The sequence below is a fragment of the Corvus cornix genome, chromosome Z (assembly GCF_000738735.6).
Source record: "Corvus cornix cornix isolate S_Up_H32 chromosome Z, ASM73873v5, whole genome shotgun sequence".
Classification (NCBI taxonomy): domain Eukaryota; kingdom Metazoa; phylum Chordata; class Aves; order Passeriformes; family Corvidae; genus Corvus; species Corvus cornix.
The window spans coordinates 1788538-1807257 of NC_046357.1; the positions used below are offsets into that span (position 1 = coordinate 1788538).

Genomic DNA, 18720 nt, shown 5'->3' on the forward strand with positions numbered 1-18720 from the left:
TGTATTTGAAGTTGAATTCCCTGTGGATGCATTCTTGATCAGTGCTTTGGAGATAACATTCTCTACAAGTGTGGGTCCTCAAGGCTTTCAGAAAGACAGTGGAAAGCAAGCTGTCTAAACTCTTCCAGCTGCTGCTAATAAACTTCCCACTCTTGGCCCTGAGCTGTCTGGTGGCACATGCTGTGAAATGTCAGGAAAGGAAAGCCCCTTTGGCACAGAGCCTGTCTTTTCCTTGCATGGATGAGAAGGACTATGAACCTGTCTGGGCTGCTGTAATCATGCTAAGTGTGGCTCTTTGTACTGCTGCCCAACCAGCAGCCCATGCAAGCCTGCAACTGTCCTCTTACCCATTAACTTATCTGAACACACAGTTGCTAATCCTGTCCAAAATGCCTGTTCGTGGTCTAGGTATCACCTATGCCCTGTTGGACCTTACAGTTAATACAAACAAAATTGCCGAATCAAAATTAATAAAGAAATGACATTTATTATGCGACCGAAATATCGGTTTCAAAAGCCACGATCGAGAAAAGCAGCCCCGAGCCCGGGGTCGGAGCTGGGTGAACACTCATAGATCTGATCTCTATCACATGAGACCTCCCAAGTTCACGCATGCTGCTTTGGCTGGTCCCTTCTTATACAGTTTTTGGGCAGAGTCCAAATTAATTCTATTCTTCTCGTATTCATGAAGTTTTCTTGTCCCGGAGTTGGGCCGCACAAAGCCTTTCCTGGGTTTTTGAATTGTCCATCCCGGGTGATGAGTGGGCTATTTCTGCTGATGGATGGGCCATCTCTGTTCCTGGAACAGTTGTGATAAGATCTAACCCCACCTAGGTGGAATCCTCACTTATTGTGAAAGAAATACTTCTAGTGTTGTGAAATTTTTCCTTTCAACCAGGCTGGTGCAGGGATTTTGAAACTCGGTCTCTGTAGGGTCTGATTACATTCCAGTTTTATACATAATAGCACGAATTACATATTTTATTTATAACACAGTTACTATTGAGGGTCAGCTATTGGCATTTTGAGTTCCAATTTGCCCAGGAATTAAAATACAGGCTTTTTTTCATTCTTGCCTTATCTTTTCTTTCATATGGTGCGAGATGTGAAAGTTTTTTCTGCCCACAGCCAGAAGAAATCACCACTGTTACAGTGTGCTGAAAGCAGTCAGGCCACCTTGTGTACTCTTACAAGCACCAGGATGAAGTTTCAGCATCATCAATACACAAATGACCTTATTACAATGATTCCTTATTTAAAAACCTCATTTTTAAATGTTTCTTTGTTTCATAGCTGAAATTGCTTACAATAACAGTATGGGCCAATTGCTTCTACCCTACTGATGAGACCATGAATAGCTCCATGGGCAGTGTGATCACAGACCTGCTGACAGATTTCATAACAATATTTGTGTTATATGTGGGGAAGATCCTGGCATAAAAAATATGTCTGGATGTATCCCTACTACCTTATTCCTAAAGCCACTAAGAATGAAGAGTGACTTCACAATTCTGCCTTAACTTTTCATCTTGACTATCTATTGTCTTCAAGAAAAGCACAAGAAAAGGGATCTTGAGATCTTACAGGCTCTAATAAATATCCTGAGGTTTGAAAGTGAGATCCAGGCACCATGAGAGATAACAAATCACTGTGATTTCAACCAGGTGAGGACTTTCCCTGGAAGGATTTTCTAAGGCTTATCTGCACCTGCTTTGGAATAACAGGGCCTGATGTTTGGAGTGCCCTCGCTATCCCCAATAGCACAGTTGGGGACTCAGTTTGCCATCCCTAACACAGTTCTTGCTCTTTCTAATGTTTTCTCACTTGGCTTTACTTACTGATATTTTTATTTCATCATGTATCTTTTCTTTTTTTTTCTTAAAACTCTCCCAATATGTCCACAAGAGTGATTTTCTGCAGGAGCAAGAAAGGGGGAAAGTGTATGCGCCTAGGTCCTTTTATTTTACCTTTTTTGAGGTTAATGAGCCAGTTGATGTGTAAACAGTGTAACTAGTAACACGGTTGCTTTCTGCACCCTTAAATTAGGCCTAAAAATTATTAAAAAGGTACCCATGAAAACCTGAAGTGTATTTTACAGCAAAATCTCTTGAAAGCAAAAGACAAGAATGATCTGTTGCATATAAATTTATCTCTTCCCTCTCCTTTCTGTCCCTGCTTTTGTGTTATTACACTGTTAAGAACAAGATTTAAAACCATGCCAAGTCAGAACCTATAGAATTATAATGTCAACGACACTTGAAAAAAGTGGGATTTCGCGTACAGCCTCATTTACTTCAGCATGTAATGCTAAATAGAAGAACTTAGCCCATATAGCGTTCCCTGAAAGATGTTTAGTTTCCAGTTGCTGAGGAAGCTGTAATAGAGACCAGTGTAGAGTGGGAAATCCTTGGGGTATGAGCGCACGATTCTCTCCTGGCCTGCAAGAGGGCTGTTCCCAATGCCTTACTGAAAATACTTTTAAACATGTGCAACAACAGAAATATGCGTTCCACGCCTAAGTCCTATTCCTGCAGTGCTACTGGTGAAGGCAAATCACTTCTGATCTGGGTTATATAGGGTTCTTCCTATGTCAGGAGCACCAAGTGAGGGCTCCTTACCCCACACCTTGTTCTGCTTTTGGGAGCAGGACTGTGAGGGTGCATGTTTCCTGTGTCATCTCCCCTGGGTACAGCTTCTTCTGCATCTGTGAATCCGTATGGGAAATACTAGAAAAAGTGTGTTCACCTCTTGTTTTTACTGGTCTGAGAAGCTCCGTATAGACCTATGGTGCAGCACAGAGGAAAAAACAGTAAGGAATTTGCAAGGTTTTTGTGTGACTTTTCAGCTACTGCTTCATATTAGTGAGAAATGTCTCTGGTGTTGGGTCTTGGGGGAAACATAAGACTTGTGCCTTGCTCTAAGAAGTTATGACAGGGCAAGGAAAAGGAGAAAATGTGATTCTTTCCAGAGTCTCTACCTATGTGTCTGGTGTGAGGCACTAAGAGCTCATGCTGATTCATTACCAGTGGAGGTCATGGAAAGAGAATGAGAATGGAAAAACATGAATGGAAGTAAAAATTCTATTTCTTCTTTTTTTTTTCCCATGCATTAATACACATTCACTGATATTGGAACTTCTGTTCTCTAGAGCAGACATAGATCAGTTCGACCTCTTACCTAGCATTTCTCATTCTACAGGAGAACACACAATATTCTGCCAGGCAAGGAAGCTTGGGAGCAGATGTACTGGATGGGTGGCTTTTTTCGTACGGAGTAAAGTAGTGGGAAGGCAAAGAACCAAGGACAGTGTGGAAGGAGAAGGCATGAGCCAGAGACAAGTCCAGGCCTAAAATAGGACTACAACTAGTGCAAACCACTTGATGGAGTCTGGGTCTGAACTTAGGCATGGCTACCAATGACCATACACCTGTAGCCACTGCTACAGCTCTATTATTTTGGGATATGTTTTCAACTGCAGCTGAAATTTTTTCTGTCTTTGTGGACCCAGGGAAATACACAATTGTGCCTGGCTGATATCACTGCTGGGATATATTCTGAACATTTAAAGAATCACCATGTGCAACAGGGATTGGAATGTTCTTCATCTTGACTGCTGCTGTGTTCTTGATCTCCTAATATTTATGCTTTATGATTGTCAATGAAGAATGGGCCTGGTGCCCACATAGTTATAATCTGAATCTACACGGCCAATCTGGCACACAATACAATGCACTGAAGTGACATTTTCATCTTTCAAAGTGTACTTCATTTTTGCTAGAGACATAATAGCAAAAACATCCCCAAATGATATAATTTCTAAAACTTGCCCTGAAAGTTCCACTTTACTGAGGCTCTTGCAGTATTTTTTTTTCTGCATTGCAGCTCACATTGTCAGTCTTAAAGTCTGAGTTTTAAGAAGTAGAATGTTAAGAAACATTTTAATGTTTTGATCTGTTGTTTGACTAATCTGAAATGGAGCTTCCAGTGGGGACTCTTCTGTCTGACCTCAGACTCACTCACTACCCAATTCAACTTGAAAAGGCGGTATATCTCTGTTAATTTGTCAGGTAACTGGTTGTAATCACACTTGAGGAGCCATGGTAATCTATCCTGCAAATGCTCAGGAGCTTAAATTTAGCTGTTCTATTCAGTGAAGCTACTTGGGTAGCTTCACTGGAGCTGATGAGTTTTCCAGAACTAGGTCCTAATTAGCTTCTGAATTTGGTACAGTTCAAATAGTTCCAGAAATAATAAGCAAAAAGCATCTATGTATCGTGTTCTAAATGAGAATACACTTTTAAGCTTTCTCTGTCTAGCAGGATCCTGTGATACAAAACAGTCACATCTGTCTTTACTAGCGTTCTCTATGCCATCTTAATGAAAATTAAGAGATGCATGTTTCCTGTGCCAGCACTACCGTGGCATTTATTAACTGGCTGAGCTAAAAACTAGCCTCAGATAGAAATAATGAAAACATGAATCCAATGTGGCTTGATGATCTCTATAGTTAATAGTCTCATTAGTGATGTAACTGTTTTAAATGATGGCAGAATAACTCAATATGCACATTAATGTAACACATTGATAGATTATTAATTATCCAAATGCTGAACTAAATTAGTCCCTTATATAATTCCAGGGAAGTCACATCATGCCAGAAATAAAAGTGATCCATATTATTCTTGGTATGATTGTTATGACTGAATTAATGCTGGTTTACTATTTAAATATCTGATGAAAGCCCAGACAGACTTCCCATACAATCAGAAAACCATGAAATGAATATCAGGGTCTTTTTCAGAGTTGTAGAGCTGGACAGCCTCAAGAGGTTGTGCAGCCCATTTCTTGCTGGAACACAGGAACAACTATGCCCAGGTTATCCCTGGAAGATGTTTGTCTGATCTGCTCTGAGGAAATCTTGAATGATAGAAATTCCACAACCTTTCACGACAATCTGTTCCCCTGCTTGATATCTGTAGTGTACATAAATCAGAGGACATTGAGACATGCTGAAAGGCAGACAGATGCTTGCCTCTTCTAACAATCAAAATAAATTACTTAGATAATTTTGATGATTTGGGTATTTGTGACCTTGATTTTTGTTTGTTACATGTTTGCAGGTCTATTACTAATCAGATACATTGAGATAAAACTAAAATCAGATTGTCTAGCATTACACTCTGGATAACAACGTTATGATGTTAATACACGACAAGTCCATCCAGAGGGTTGTTCTGAATTCTAACTTTTTGTTAGGCAGGTATGTGCTGGGTCTTGTGTGAATGCCTCTTATGCAACAGCAATGACATTGCTGAAGAACCCTCACCCAGAAAAAAACCCCTTTATCCAGCTAAAAATGAAGATTCAGAGGTCTGAATTTATCATAACTCCATAGCTGGAATAAGTTAATTTTCTCAGTACCCATTAGGGAACTGGTATTTTGGTGCTTTAATGCTATCAATGTTTTATACAGAATTGCCTTGACTGTCACAAATATCGAGAGAGTGCCTAACTGATTGCCAGACTCCTCAAGTAGCATTGATTTTACTGCTGCAATATTCAGATGATGAGGTAATTGCATCTTATCAGCTTATTGAAAAAGTCTTGTAAAGCAGTCAATGGTCATGGACCTATCTAGCTTCCTGATTTCTCTTTGTTTCTGTTCTGCATTTTTAAAATTTTCTTTATCCTTTGCACCTGAGTTCTGGAAGGTGGGATAGAGGTCATGATGTTGCTCTGTGTCCACAAATATCACAAGGCTACCACTATTGCTTCCTGTTCTTGGGAAAGACGCCAGTCTGTGGTAAGGTGCTGATAAATGTAAACTGTCTGTGGTGCTCACCATGTCAGGCAGAAGAAGACAGCAGGAGTCTAGCTCTGGAGAGAACTTGCACACACAGACACTTGCACTCTGCACACATGTGAAGCGGTGTGCTACCTGCATGAGGTGTTTATGCCAAAGGGCTTTGCAACGAAAATGGGAGTTCTGGTAGTCACTACTGGTGTGAAAACTGATGTTTCTCCATGCTGTGAAACTGCGCTGTCTTCTGGTGCTTGCATCAGCAGAAATGTTATTAAATGACAAATTACCCATGCTGATTCGTAGAGCTCACAGCCATCTGACAGCACCCACAACTCTGCACTGCATGCAATCTGTAAGACCCTCGCCCCAATCTGAGCTGTATCTTCACAAGAACCTCATGTACTTCTGGCAATCACCTATCTGTCACCAACTGACAGAAACTTTAATCTGATTACAATAATAAAACTGTTTTCTATCTCTGGCGCCTGACTCAGGTTTCAGAGCAAAGTAAAAAGTATGACATCATCCCTGCTTGCATCTGTGTTGGGTAGCTAATGAAATTACATGAAGGGTTTGAAGACCATTAAAGTCAATGTTGATCCTTATTATTATTAAGAGCACTTTCCAATTTACTGCACCACAGGGCAAGCTTGAAAGCATCATTTTTCAAAGGTGTGTGCATTGCACTGGATTGCAGCAAAGAGCCCTGCTGGTGGTAGAGGATGCCGGCAAAAGAGAGAATCAATTCTAAAATTAATTGGCTTTAAAGTCTGCGTAGATCCTTTCCTGCACAGATCCACACCTCCCATCATTTGATGACAATAGGCACAATAGTGACCTTGGGATAAAAAAGCCCCGGGTTTGCTTTTGTGTCTGAGGAGTTGGTGGTTTGCAGAGGTTTCCTCTTGCATTCTGCTGCACCTCTGGGTCTGCATGGGGCCTGGCTAAGGTCTGAGCAGGGGCACAAATGCCTGTCATTACTCCCAGGGCCTGTGAGTCCTCCCTTTACTTGCTCCAGCAGGATGGTTGGGATTTTTTTATTCCAAAAATTGATATTGACATTTTGAGGCTCAGGCCAAAGATATTTAGATGCTTGATGTCCACTTTCCTGAAATGCCTCTGATCCTAAGCACTTTCACTTCCATAGCTGCCTGGGCTTCTCTGTTTTATGTGAAGGTGAAGGTGATAAACAAGCTGAACATGATAAATACTGATACTACCAAAAAATGGAGGTATTTTGCGTCAAAGTGATTGTTCCCTTAAATGATTTAAAGCATATTGCAAAAAAAACCCCAAAAAAACCCCAAAAACAACCCCACCAAAAAAACCTACTTAAGGCATTCCCTAGAACATTTTGTTATCTGAATATTTATTGCATCTCATGACATTGTTTCTTCAGTCCACCAGGTAAAGGAGAATTTTACTCCAGGTGGTGTAGATTTTTCATGAACCTTATGAACAGGTAACAGTTCTCTGTATTTTAGAACTTCAAAAAGTGGAAGGAAGTATTGGTTATGGTATGAGCAGGATGAACCTCTAGGGATCCCTGTATTTTGCTTAGGAGAAGGTGTCCCTGGTCAGGCTCAAGGTATACAAAAGGGTTTTACAGGCAATGACAAAAATAGAAACTGCTTAAGTCACATGTGAGCTTTCAAACCAGCTCAGAAAGGTGGCTTAAAAACTTCAGCAAGCACATAAAGGTTTCTTTAGCACAAGAGCTGGCAGGCAGAAGGACGGCAGGGAAGGATGCAGATGTCTTCTCTGCAGAAGTTTTTGGGGTGGGTCTGCCCAGCAGTCTGACAGTGTTCCAGGCCCCAAACTGCCTGCTGTGTTAGGCAGTGCTGGCAGTGGGACTACAGTCATCTTTGCTCCTCCAGTAAGTTTACCACATACTAAAGGGTGTCCCCAGCAGAGAGGAACAACTAGGAGTAGTTTAGATACACCTCTACCATATCCTGGACTTGTTGCTTCATTTCCTCAGCATCTGTTGACTGGCATCACAAGGCAGACCAAGGCTGTGTTATGTCTTTTCAACAGGATCATTTTATTCATACGAAGGCAGTTCCCAAGTTCAGAGAGGGAAAAACCAGGAGAGAAATCTCTAAGATGCTGTCCTGCTAGCCTGCTTATCACACGAACGTTGTGATCTTCTCTAAGAATCTGGCAGTAGCTCCATAGTTCTGCTAGGCATCTTCTGAATCATCCCTGGCTGATACACCCTAACTGCTAATACACAGCAACAGGTCTCAGGTAAGCACATGGGACCAGTGGAACTTGGACAAAAACCTTTTATTTCACACAATCAACCGTTCACTGGTGGAGCTGAAATGTCCATCCATGCTTTTCCTTCTTGCTTCCTGATGCATTCATGAGGAGAGGGGAGACACATCCATAGGAACCCTCATGAAGAGTTATTTCTGCTTCTCAGTTTTGCACTGCCTTGTCCCATCAGGCTCACAAAACCTTTGTAATGGTCTGTACTGTCTAAGCAATGCCTGGGGAAATGATGTCCTCTGTAGAGTGAATAATGGTGCTTGGTCCAGAGAAATGGTGAAAATAGTATAATCAGAATAAGTGTGTCATTTGAATCTCTTCTAAGCGTTCTCCTATCAAATTCTTATTTTATTTGAAAGATATATAGCACCAGCCTTAGCACAACAGAGCAGCATCAGTTAATACTGGCCAGATAAGGAATTGCATAAAGAGACAGCACAAGCAGAGATGGCCCTAAATAAACAGAATGGAACTACCAAGAAATCTGCCTCTCATGGAAAAAAAAATAGTCTCCTTTCTGCAGACATCACAACCTCACAGCTGCTAAATACAAAAAGAGGAAGGGATAGAGGCAAAATTTTAAAATAATATGTGCTGCCCCTCAAGAGTATTTTTGGTATCTGTAACATCCTTCCTAAGTGTGGATTTGTATGGAGAGGACTCTTGCTTGTGATAGGTTTTCTTACCAGGTACTTACTATTCTGGAGCCTGCAGGCACCCTGTCCTAGGGATGGGTGGGTGTAGCTCCTAAAACAGTCATAATCAGCATGGTCAAAAGCAGTGAGGTATACTTTCCTGGCTAGAAGCCATAGATTTTATTTTTTTAGAATGTTGGAGTTCCATTACGGAGATACTAAACATTATGACTGCATTAATATTAGAAGCAATGTTCTGAAAATCAGAAATTTCTGTGAAATGATGTGCTGTACAAGGTATTACCCAGCCCTTTGCACCACCATCGAAGCCTTCCATATATTTTGTTCTCTCATTTTTATACATATTATACTGCCCATCAGTGTGCTGCCAAGTGTTGCAAACCAGTGAGAGTTAGTGGTGTTCTGCTTGGAGGCAAAGATCAGACTACAAGCATTTGTAGTGCTTGAACCTTGTCGCTTTGAAGTACAGAAGTTCCCTTTGAAAACTGCAAACACTAATAGTCCCATTTTAGGGAAACATCTGCTGAAGTATTGGTCCATTTGCCCACATACTAGGGCATCAGTGGTGCCTGCAATTCCGAAGGAAAGCCAGTCACTGAATATCTATTCAGAAAAAGCCCCCATTCCTTCCTTAAAAAAAAAAAAAATCCCTAACCTCCAAGGTCCTTAGGTTAGAGAAAGCACATATCAGTGCAATGAAATCATGAATGTGTCTCCAGAGCCATAGCACGTAACATAGCACATCTGGACATTTGGGGCAAATTTCTGACAAGCCTGTAAAATTCCTACAAACAATCACTACAAGAAGGTAATTACAAGAACAGTAGGTGCTAGCTTAAAGCCCAACTGATTATAGCCTGACAGCTAAGTCTTTTTGGGCTTTGAGTGTAGGGGAACCCTTGGATGCTGCAAGAGTATTAGGGCAGGCTCATGGCTATACTTTCCTGTGGAAAAGAGAGAAAACACACTTTCTGAGTGATTTAGGAAGGTAAGGGGCTGAGCAACACATTTTGGTGATTTCTCTGCTCACCTTCCCTAATTAGGGAAGAATGAAAAACTTAGCCCTTGTTTGGCAGCCCCCTCAAGTGAGCAGCCGCAACATCTTGCCTTGTCCTTCCCAAGACACTACGTTTGTCAAGGGCAAAAATCCTGATCAAGGATCCAGCTGAGGCTGTGTGACGCTGCTCAAAGGTCTTAGCTTAGGACTGTCTTTCTCTGTCAGTTGTACTTCTTGTGTTCAGTGAAGATCAGATGTCCCAACACAGCCTTAGGGAGAGCAGTTACTTTGACAGCAGCCTTCATTGTGAATATAATGAAAAATTAAAACCACTGATTAAAACTTACGAGTTTACTTCAGAGTCAGGCTTCTCAGGCAGAGAGGTACATGGATTACACAATCTGGTGCAGAGTTAGCCTGTGGTGGTAGATGTCTACTCCAGCTGCTGCTGTCTATAGCTGCCACTGTTGGCTGTGGTATCCAGCAAAAATATTTAGGAAATTGCTTTAAAACTGCATCCATAGCAGGAAACACCCATCTGAAAGTCAGTTTGGAGTCACCAAGGGAGCTCATGAGTATTAGCTATAGCAGACCTAGCTAACAACCTGTATTTTAGAGTCTAGAGACTCTGCTCCCAGACAACCTTGAGATATTAAGATGGGTGTTTATAGGAGCCACTGTGAAGGTAACTTCTTGTTTAAGGCTTCAACAGAAAGGTACAACCTGTGATTCAATCACTTTTGCTAGTCAGTGCTTTGGTGTTAGCCAAGCCAAGGAATGAGCTGCTATTTTATCTTCTTCCCTCACTCTTTCCTCACATCTGTGTTCAACCACCCGTTCACCTACCTATCATTAATCATAAATTCAATACTAGGCCCCCTGCTAGGTGACAAGATTTCACTGATGCAGGTTTGTTTTAAAGAGCTTGTTCAATAAATCTCTATCAGGATGTGTGTTTTTTTAATTGCCAGCTGGCCCCTTTTCAAAATGCAAGAAATTTTCCTTTCCACATTATTGTTACATCTTAGTTGAGTGGAAAAAGAAAAGACAAAAAAATAAAAAGGCCTAACTAGCGTAAGGTGGAAGGATATTTTATAGAAATGCATGGATATAGTGGAAACACAGTTCCTTCCCCTGGACTGATGCAGTTTGTATTTCAAGATTTTGGAGTCAGGTTCCTCCTTCTCGTCCATTAGCCTGTGGCCTCCAGAACTGTGCTTTAACCACAGTCCAACAAAGTGCAAATTCTGTCACAGGTTTAAATTTCAACTAATTTACAAGCTAAACTGTGATGTATTTCACTGGCTTACCACATTTTAACATTTGCTTCAGAATAATTTATTGCCTATATATTGGGTGTTCTATCTATACAAAACCATATTGCCGGCTGTTAACTTATAAAAAAATAGAAGAGTGAGAAAGCATTCTAATTTCTCATCAGTGTAAGAAAAGATAAGAAAACAATACTAACACATTAGATAATATCTTTCTGAATAGAATTGGATGAGTTTGCAAGAAAGGAGTCCTAGGTGCTGATCCTAGCCTCTCTTAGAGCTGGAGTCAGTGTAACACATTATTCCCAATTTTGGGAATAATAATACACTTTTTAAGAAGCAGCTAATACAGGCCAGATTCTGCATTAATCTTCATACTATGGATCTGGTATAATGTCATTAGTGTTAGTGGTGTTGCGTAAATGTCGCTAGTTCACAGTCACTGGGCAGGCACCATCTGCAGCCTGGCTCCACATTTCATAGTCACAGTACAATGATAGCTCGGGAACTAGTGAAAAGCAACATACGGCCAGTACAGAAAGCTGTACTTACACTGGGTAGAGAGCAGTGGCCTGTTCAGACACTGGTTCAGCAAATCTCCTGGGGAACAACCCTTAGTAACAAAGGGCTCCATGAAAACCAGACATATTTCAAGGAGGAAATCTTAAAAGTGCAGGAGCAGGCCATCCCTGTGTACTGAAAGATGAGCCAGTGGGGAAGAAGACTGGCCTGGCTGAACGGAGAGCTTTTGCATGAATTCAGGGAAATAAAAAGAATTTTTGACCTTTGGAAGTAGGACCAGGCAACTCCAGAAGAGTACAAGGATGTCATTAGGTCAGGTAGATAGAAATTTAGAAAGGTGAAAGCTCAGCTAGAACTGAATCCGGTCACTGCTCTGAAACATAATAAAAAGTATTTTTACAAGTACTTCAGCAGCCAAAGAAGGTCCAAGGAATATCTCCATCCTTTATTGGACATGGGAGGAGCATTGTCACCAACGATGAGGAAAAGGCTGAGATACTTGATGCCTACTTGGCCTCAGTTTTTACAGAAAAACCTGGTATCCTCAAGGCAACCAGTCCCATGAGCTGGTAGACAGGGACAGGGAGCAGAAAAGTCCACTTGAAATTCAGAAGGAAGCAGTAAGTGACCTTTTATTTCACTTAGATGCTCACAAGTCTCTGGGACCAGATGAGATCCAAGGGTACTGAGGGAGGTGGTGGATGGAAGAGCTCGCCAAGCTGCTCTCCCATCATTTGTTATCAGTCCTGGCTAAGCGGGGACATCCCAGGGGACTGGAGATCGGCTAGTATAATGCCCGTCTACAAGAAGGATCAGAAGGAGGATCTGGGGAACTACAGGCTGTCAAGCTGACCTTGGTGCTGGGGAAGGTTATGGAAACCATCATCTTGAGCCCATCACACTCAAGGCATGTAGAAGAGAACCAGAGGATTAGGCCTAGCCAGCATGGGTGAGTGAAAAGCAGGTCCTGCCTAACCAACCTGATCTCCATTTATGACCAGGTGACCTGCCTGGTGGATCAGGGAAAGGCTGTGGATGTTGTCTAGCTGCATGTTAGTAAAACCTTTGATACTGTCTCCCATGGCATTCATCTGGAAAAGCTGTCAGGTGATGGCTTAGACAGGTGTACTGTTCACTGGGTAAAAAACTGCCTGGGTGGCTGGGCCCACAGAGTGGTGGTGAGTGGAGTTACATCCACCTGGTGATCAGTCACCAGTGCTGTTCCCCAGGGTTCAGCATTGAGGGCAAATTCTTTTTAATACCTTTATCAGTGGTCTGGATGAGGGAACTGAGCACACTTTCGGTCAGGAGGGCTCTCCAGAGGGATCTGGACACTGATGGGCGAGGACACGGATATAAAGTTCAACAAGACCCAGTGCCGGGTCCTGCCCTTGGGTCACAACAACCCCAGGCAGCTCCACAGGCTGGGGCAGAGTGGCTGCAAAGCTGCCCACAGGAAAAGGACCTGGAGGTGCTGGTGGCAGCGACTGAACGTGAGCCAGGGTGTGCCCAGGTGGCCAAGAAGGCCAGTGGCATCCTGGCCTGGATCAGCAATGGTGTGGCCAGCAGGACCAGGGCAGGGATTCCCCCCTGTGCTTGGCAATGGTGAGGCCACACCTCGAATCCTGTGTCCAGTTGTTAAGGAAACTTCCCCGCTCAGCCATCCAGGAGCCACTCTGTCAGTCACTCTCGCGCCACCTGAGCTGGGATTGAAGCCCAATCTCAGCTACACACCCCACTCTCACACAGCCAGATCAGATTTCCTTACCGGCTCAGTCCCAGGTTTCTCTTGGCAGAGTCTTAGATGTCCAAATCCTTAAAATAATTTAATCATGGCATTATAACAAAATAACAGCTCAAGCTGGTTGCCTCTGAGGAGGGACCCAGAACAAAGGAACCCCTGGGCTTTTATATCCCCACCACGTAAACACAGGGAAATCCAGGTGTCATTGGCTCCTGCTGTGTCGCAGTGTCCTCTCACCTGGCAGGGCCACAGGTCCCCGGGCCCCTTGTTCTGCAAAGAGTTGGCAGTTCATGGCCTCTTTCCAGGGGCTCTTGCCAGAGCTCAACCTGCAGCTCCCACTGCAGCTGCACCCTGAGCTACCTGCATTGAATGTGTTCCTCAACACTGTTTATATGCCTCATGACAAACAGGACATTGAAGTGCTGGAGTGTGTCCAGAGAAGGACAATGGAGCTGATGAAGGATGTGGAACCCAAGTCCTACAAGGAACAGCCGAGGGAGCTGGGGTAGTTATTAGGAAGTATTTACCTACTCCTGGGGTAGTTATCTTGGAGAAAAGGAGGCTCAGAGTAGACCTTATTGCTCTCTACAACTGCCTGAAAGCAGTTCTTCACTGAAAGGGTGGTTAAGCGTTGGAATAGGCTGCCCAGAGAGGTGGAAGTGTTCAAGAAGTGACTGGGTATGGCACTGAGTCGACATGGTGGTGATCAGTCAAAGGTTGTATTCAATGATCTAGGAGATCTTTTTCAACTTCAATGACTCTGTGATTCTGTGATTCTGTTTCATTCCCATAATCCTTCTATGGTAGAGAGACTCCTACCAAAATTTCACAGAGATGCTGAAGAACAGATTTACCAAGACTAGAATTTTCAAACATTGGAAAATATATTTCTGTCTTAAATCCGCATTGGGTTCTTTCAGTTTTGAACTTTTTTATTTCAGAGGTAACAGAGGAACTCAGCTGAAGTTACTCAGAGTGGCATCGTTAGTTTAATCAACTCAAATCTTTAATTTTGAGTTGATTTAATTTTAATATTTTAATTAATAAAATCTTTTATTTTGTCTTTTTAATGAGAAGGCTGTTTATCCTTTATATTTCTTAGTCAATTAAAAGGTGTGAAAAGCCCCTGCAGGAAAACTTGTAGGCATCTGCCTAGTTTTGGGTAAACTTGGAAGTTATTGCAGTCTAAATCAGAATTACTTCAATATACTACAGCCACGGCAGGCACGCCTGCAGCAGAAATGTGAAAATGACCAGTTTATATCCTGCACAGCGCCTTTTGCACCACTGCACCTTTGTAACACTTCTCTGGTGGCTGTTGGCTAGGCCTGGTCCAATCCCCAACTGACAGAACAGCGTGCGACAGATGATAAAGGAAGTCTAGGTGGAAAAGTGTCCTTCTCCCCTACTTTCTTTTTTTCTCTAAAAAAAAGTACCCAAGAGAGAAAGTTGGTTGGTTTGATTTTTTTTTCACCTAAGTACTTTCTGCTATATGCATTTCAAACATTTTGAAATCTCTGTCGCTTTTTATCTTTGAATTCAGAGAACTTTGAGGTAGTAAAATCACTGGCTAGCTAAGCCTGTTATCTAGTGGAAGAGGATTAGTTTTCTTTTGATTATGAGAATGATCTTATACAGAGCATTTGACAGAGGCACGTTTTTCCTGCCACCAGCCATGTTTTCCACCATTAATATGCTTAACCACAAGATGAGATTTTATTTACTTTTTTTCTCAGACGACATGTGAAAAGGATTTTAGAACTTGATTCTCCTTGAGTTTGTATTAAAACCTTCCATAGAAATTTAGAATATTGGACAGAAACATCTTTTTTGGCTTAGTCTGAGCAAGCAGGAAGGTAGCAACTTTACCAAAAAGGAAGGGAAAATGGCAGTTTTTTACTATAGCAAAATGTGCCCTCTGAGCTGGTTTCTGACCTCTCCCACTCCAGATTAATCACCCCAGGTCTTCGGAAGAGTCTCTTTGAATTTTTAAGTGTGTGAAGGAGTTTCTTCCCTCTATCTTAAAAAAATCTTTCTATCTCAGTTTGTTCTAAATTGAATTGAGAGAGTTGGCAACTTCTTATCTGTCTACGGTTTCCCAAACTTGGACACTCCAGTGCAGATGCCCCTGTCTGTGTGGCTCACTCGCAGCTCATGCGACCAGAGTGGGACTCCCAGGAATGTGATTCATTATGTCTTGAAGCACAAGCATAGATTATCTCAGATGAATCCAGCCTGAGTCTCGGCTTGCACCACACTGGTGACTTCAATTGTTTGGTCCAGCTGTTGGTGTCACACCACAAAAGTCCTTGGAGGGTGTTCACCGTCCTGATGTCCTTGGGGACCTGGAGCTGGGATCTCCCCATGCCCCACAGCCCAGGACAGCATTTTAGCCACTGAGGGTCAGGAAGGGGTTCCATCCATCTCCTCTGGTGAGAGCAGAGGTTGGGGACACGTGGATTGGCAAGTGTGCCTGTTAGGAGCTGGAAGAGGATCAGTGTCATGGCTCATCCTGTGGTCAGGTGCTGCTGTCTTGACAGTGCAGCCAGTGGCTGAGCTGCAGTGTTGAGAACTCCTCTTTCTCCTGAAGCCAGTGCTGCCAGCCTTCCTCGGGGTGGTCGCAGGAGCCTGACTCCAAGTCTGTAGCTGTCAGGACAGCCAGAGAAGAGATGCTTGAGCTGCTGCACTTCAGAAGGGCTGTGTTACTGGGATGATATGACAATACAGAAAACCTGTAAATACCTAATCTGAAGAAGAAACCTGAATCTCCTCCTGTAGCCCAGTCTGTTTAAATTGCTTCCCCAGTGCCCCTCATTCTTGTTAAGATGTGGTATAACCTATTCCAGCATCTCCAGTTTCACACTGTGCAGATCATTCTCATAACTTGAGCATAAAAGATGATTTAAAAATGTAAGTATATTCTATATCTGATGTTAATATAATATTCTTTCAGCTAATGGAGGATTTTGCAGTACCCATTTCATTTCCCTAGTGTTAACTTTCTAGACAAATTTAGCTATGGTACAAAGGTCTTACACTGAGAAGGATTTTCCCTTTTAATTTCTTCCTGTTCTCCCTTTGCAGCAGGAGGTCTATTCTGTAGTGCACATTGTTCTCTGGAATATTCTCACTCCGGACTATTGATAGCTGTAGACAAAGAAACGACCATTTTCTCAGGGGTTCATTGTGATGGAGATTTGTTTGCAGTGCATTGCTTGAAATGGATATAACCAGTTAATAAGTTTACTTTAAGAATTAGGAAGTATTTACCTACTCTGCCTTGACCGTCTGAGGGCAGTGTCACCCAATACTTGCTGGAAGTGATATGCCTGGTCACTGCAAACTGTCTGCACTGCACCCACCCTCTAAGGCTGTTATCCAACACTTACAGACTTAAAAAAGAGCCTTTCCATGCATCTTAACTATATCTTGGACTTGGATGTATTTCACTCACTCTTTGCATCAGAGTGTCTATTGCTATAAGTCTTTTTTGGCAGTGAATCCATTTTGGGGCATTCTACCTGTTTCTCCCATCTAGACCTTAATCTAGACAGAATCATGACTGACCTTCAGGTTGGAAAAGTCACAGACATCCAACACAGATTACTAGAAAGTGCCTTTTGCATGATGCAGTTTATGCTTGGCTAGCGCATGACCCTGAGAAGAAGGTCCAGTTTTAAAGACCTCAAGTGATAAATAATCTACAGCAGTCTTTGATAAATTGTTCCATAGGCAATCAACCTTGCTGTTAGAAAATTCCATCTTATGTCTTAGATTAAAAATGTTTAATAAGTTCACATTCCACTGGATAATCAGTTAGTCTGAGTAAGCTGTCATCCAATTTATTTTTCTTTGTTATTAAAGCTAATTGTATGTTGCAAACTGCCAGACCTTCTTTTGGAAGTTTCTATTAATTACATGCATACAGGCATCTCTCTCTTTCCCTTTAATTCTATCTCATAGTGAAAAAAAGCCTTCTGTATGTGGTCAAAATAGGAGTTTTGGGTAGGAGGGAATGAGAAATCCTACAGAAGGGGCATCAATGAGAAAGGAATATGGGTCTTCTGCAATGGGTAGTAGACACTTTATAGATTTCTTCCTCTGGACTAAAGCTGCATAGGATGGGGATAATGGGAAAACATGGGAGACAACAGAGTGCTGGTGGTTTATACTAGTTAAGAACCGGACCTTCTGGTTATGTTTTATTCCGCCTAGTTGTGGGCAACTGAAGAGTGGTGTGATTTTATTTCAACCCACATACATATGTGATGACACAGAATAGAAGGATATTTATACAGATGTACCTCATAGTACTCCTTGTCTTGCCTGGAGTACTTAGATGAACAACACACCATTACAAGTTTCTCTTTACATTATGATGGAAACCTTTGCAATGTGATTTCTTCTGGAGGAAAATGGCAGATTATATAGATTTTGGGGAGGTAACAACAGAGATTAAGTAATGAGGCAGTACCCCTTGATCTTTCTCTTTCTCTAGCAACAGAGATATTAGGTGGCCAAGTTCTAGATAAATGTCAAATAATCAAAGATAATTTTGGCAGAAAGGTGTAAAAACCTCTAAAGGCTACCATGATCAGCACAGTAATCCCAGAATGTTACAAGTTTGTGCACCACCTTAAAGCATTAAATGTAAGGGTTCCTTCTTTCATGATTGGCACTGAGAAAGCTGAATATTGACAGTAGAATACAGAGGTCACTGAGATTCAGACATTCAATTAAACACCAGTGTACCAAATCAGTGTTAAAGGTTGTTCAGGCACTAGTAACCAACCCTGGGCATAAAGGGTGATTCTGAACACTCTGAAGAACAATTTTGAATATGCAAAAAAAATTCAGGAAATCTTCTCTCATTGCTGTCACTGCCATAATCTCATGGCAATTACAGAGATGGGATAGCTTGCATTACTGGAATGCTGTCAGGGACAGCCATATGCTTTCTTTAGGAAAGGTAAGCCAGAAAGCAAGGTGGTGGATCTGCTCTTTATGTGAGAAAGCTACCAGAATGTATCCAGTTCTGCCAATGGGTGGATGAAGAGTGGGTTAAGAGCTTATAGGTAAGAATTGAGGGGCAGGCTAACAGGGCTGACACTGCTGTGTTTGCTACAGGCCATCTGATCATGAGGAAGAAGTAAGTGAGGCTTTCTACAGATAGCTGGAAACGGCCTCTCAGTCAGAAGACCTCATTACTGTGAGGGAATTCAATCACTCTGCTCCAAGACAACACAGTAAGGCACACACAGTCAAGAAGATTCCTGCAGAGCATTGATGATAACACTTTGGCACAGATGGTAAAGGACACAATGAGGAGAGGTCGGCTGCTGGACCTTGTACTAGCAAACAAAGGACTAGTTGGGGATGTGAAGGCTGGGGGCAGCCTTGACCTCAGTGACCATGAGATGTGGAGCTGTCTGGGTCTCCACATCTGACTG

At 42.3% G+C, this 18720-nt stretch overlaps 1 long non-coding RNA gene across 1 annotated transcript in view; it reads left to right on the forward strand.

Annotated features, from left to right (window-relative positions):
* The window catches only part of LOC109144071, a 47820-nt gene that overhangs the window by 27468 nt on the left and 1632 nt on the right, over positions 1-18720 (forward strand). The gene's annotated exons all lie outside the window — the stretch shown is intronic.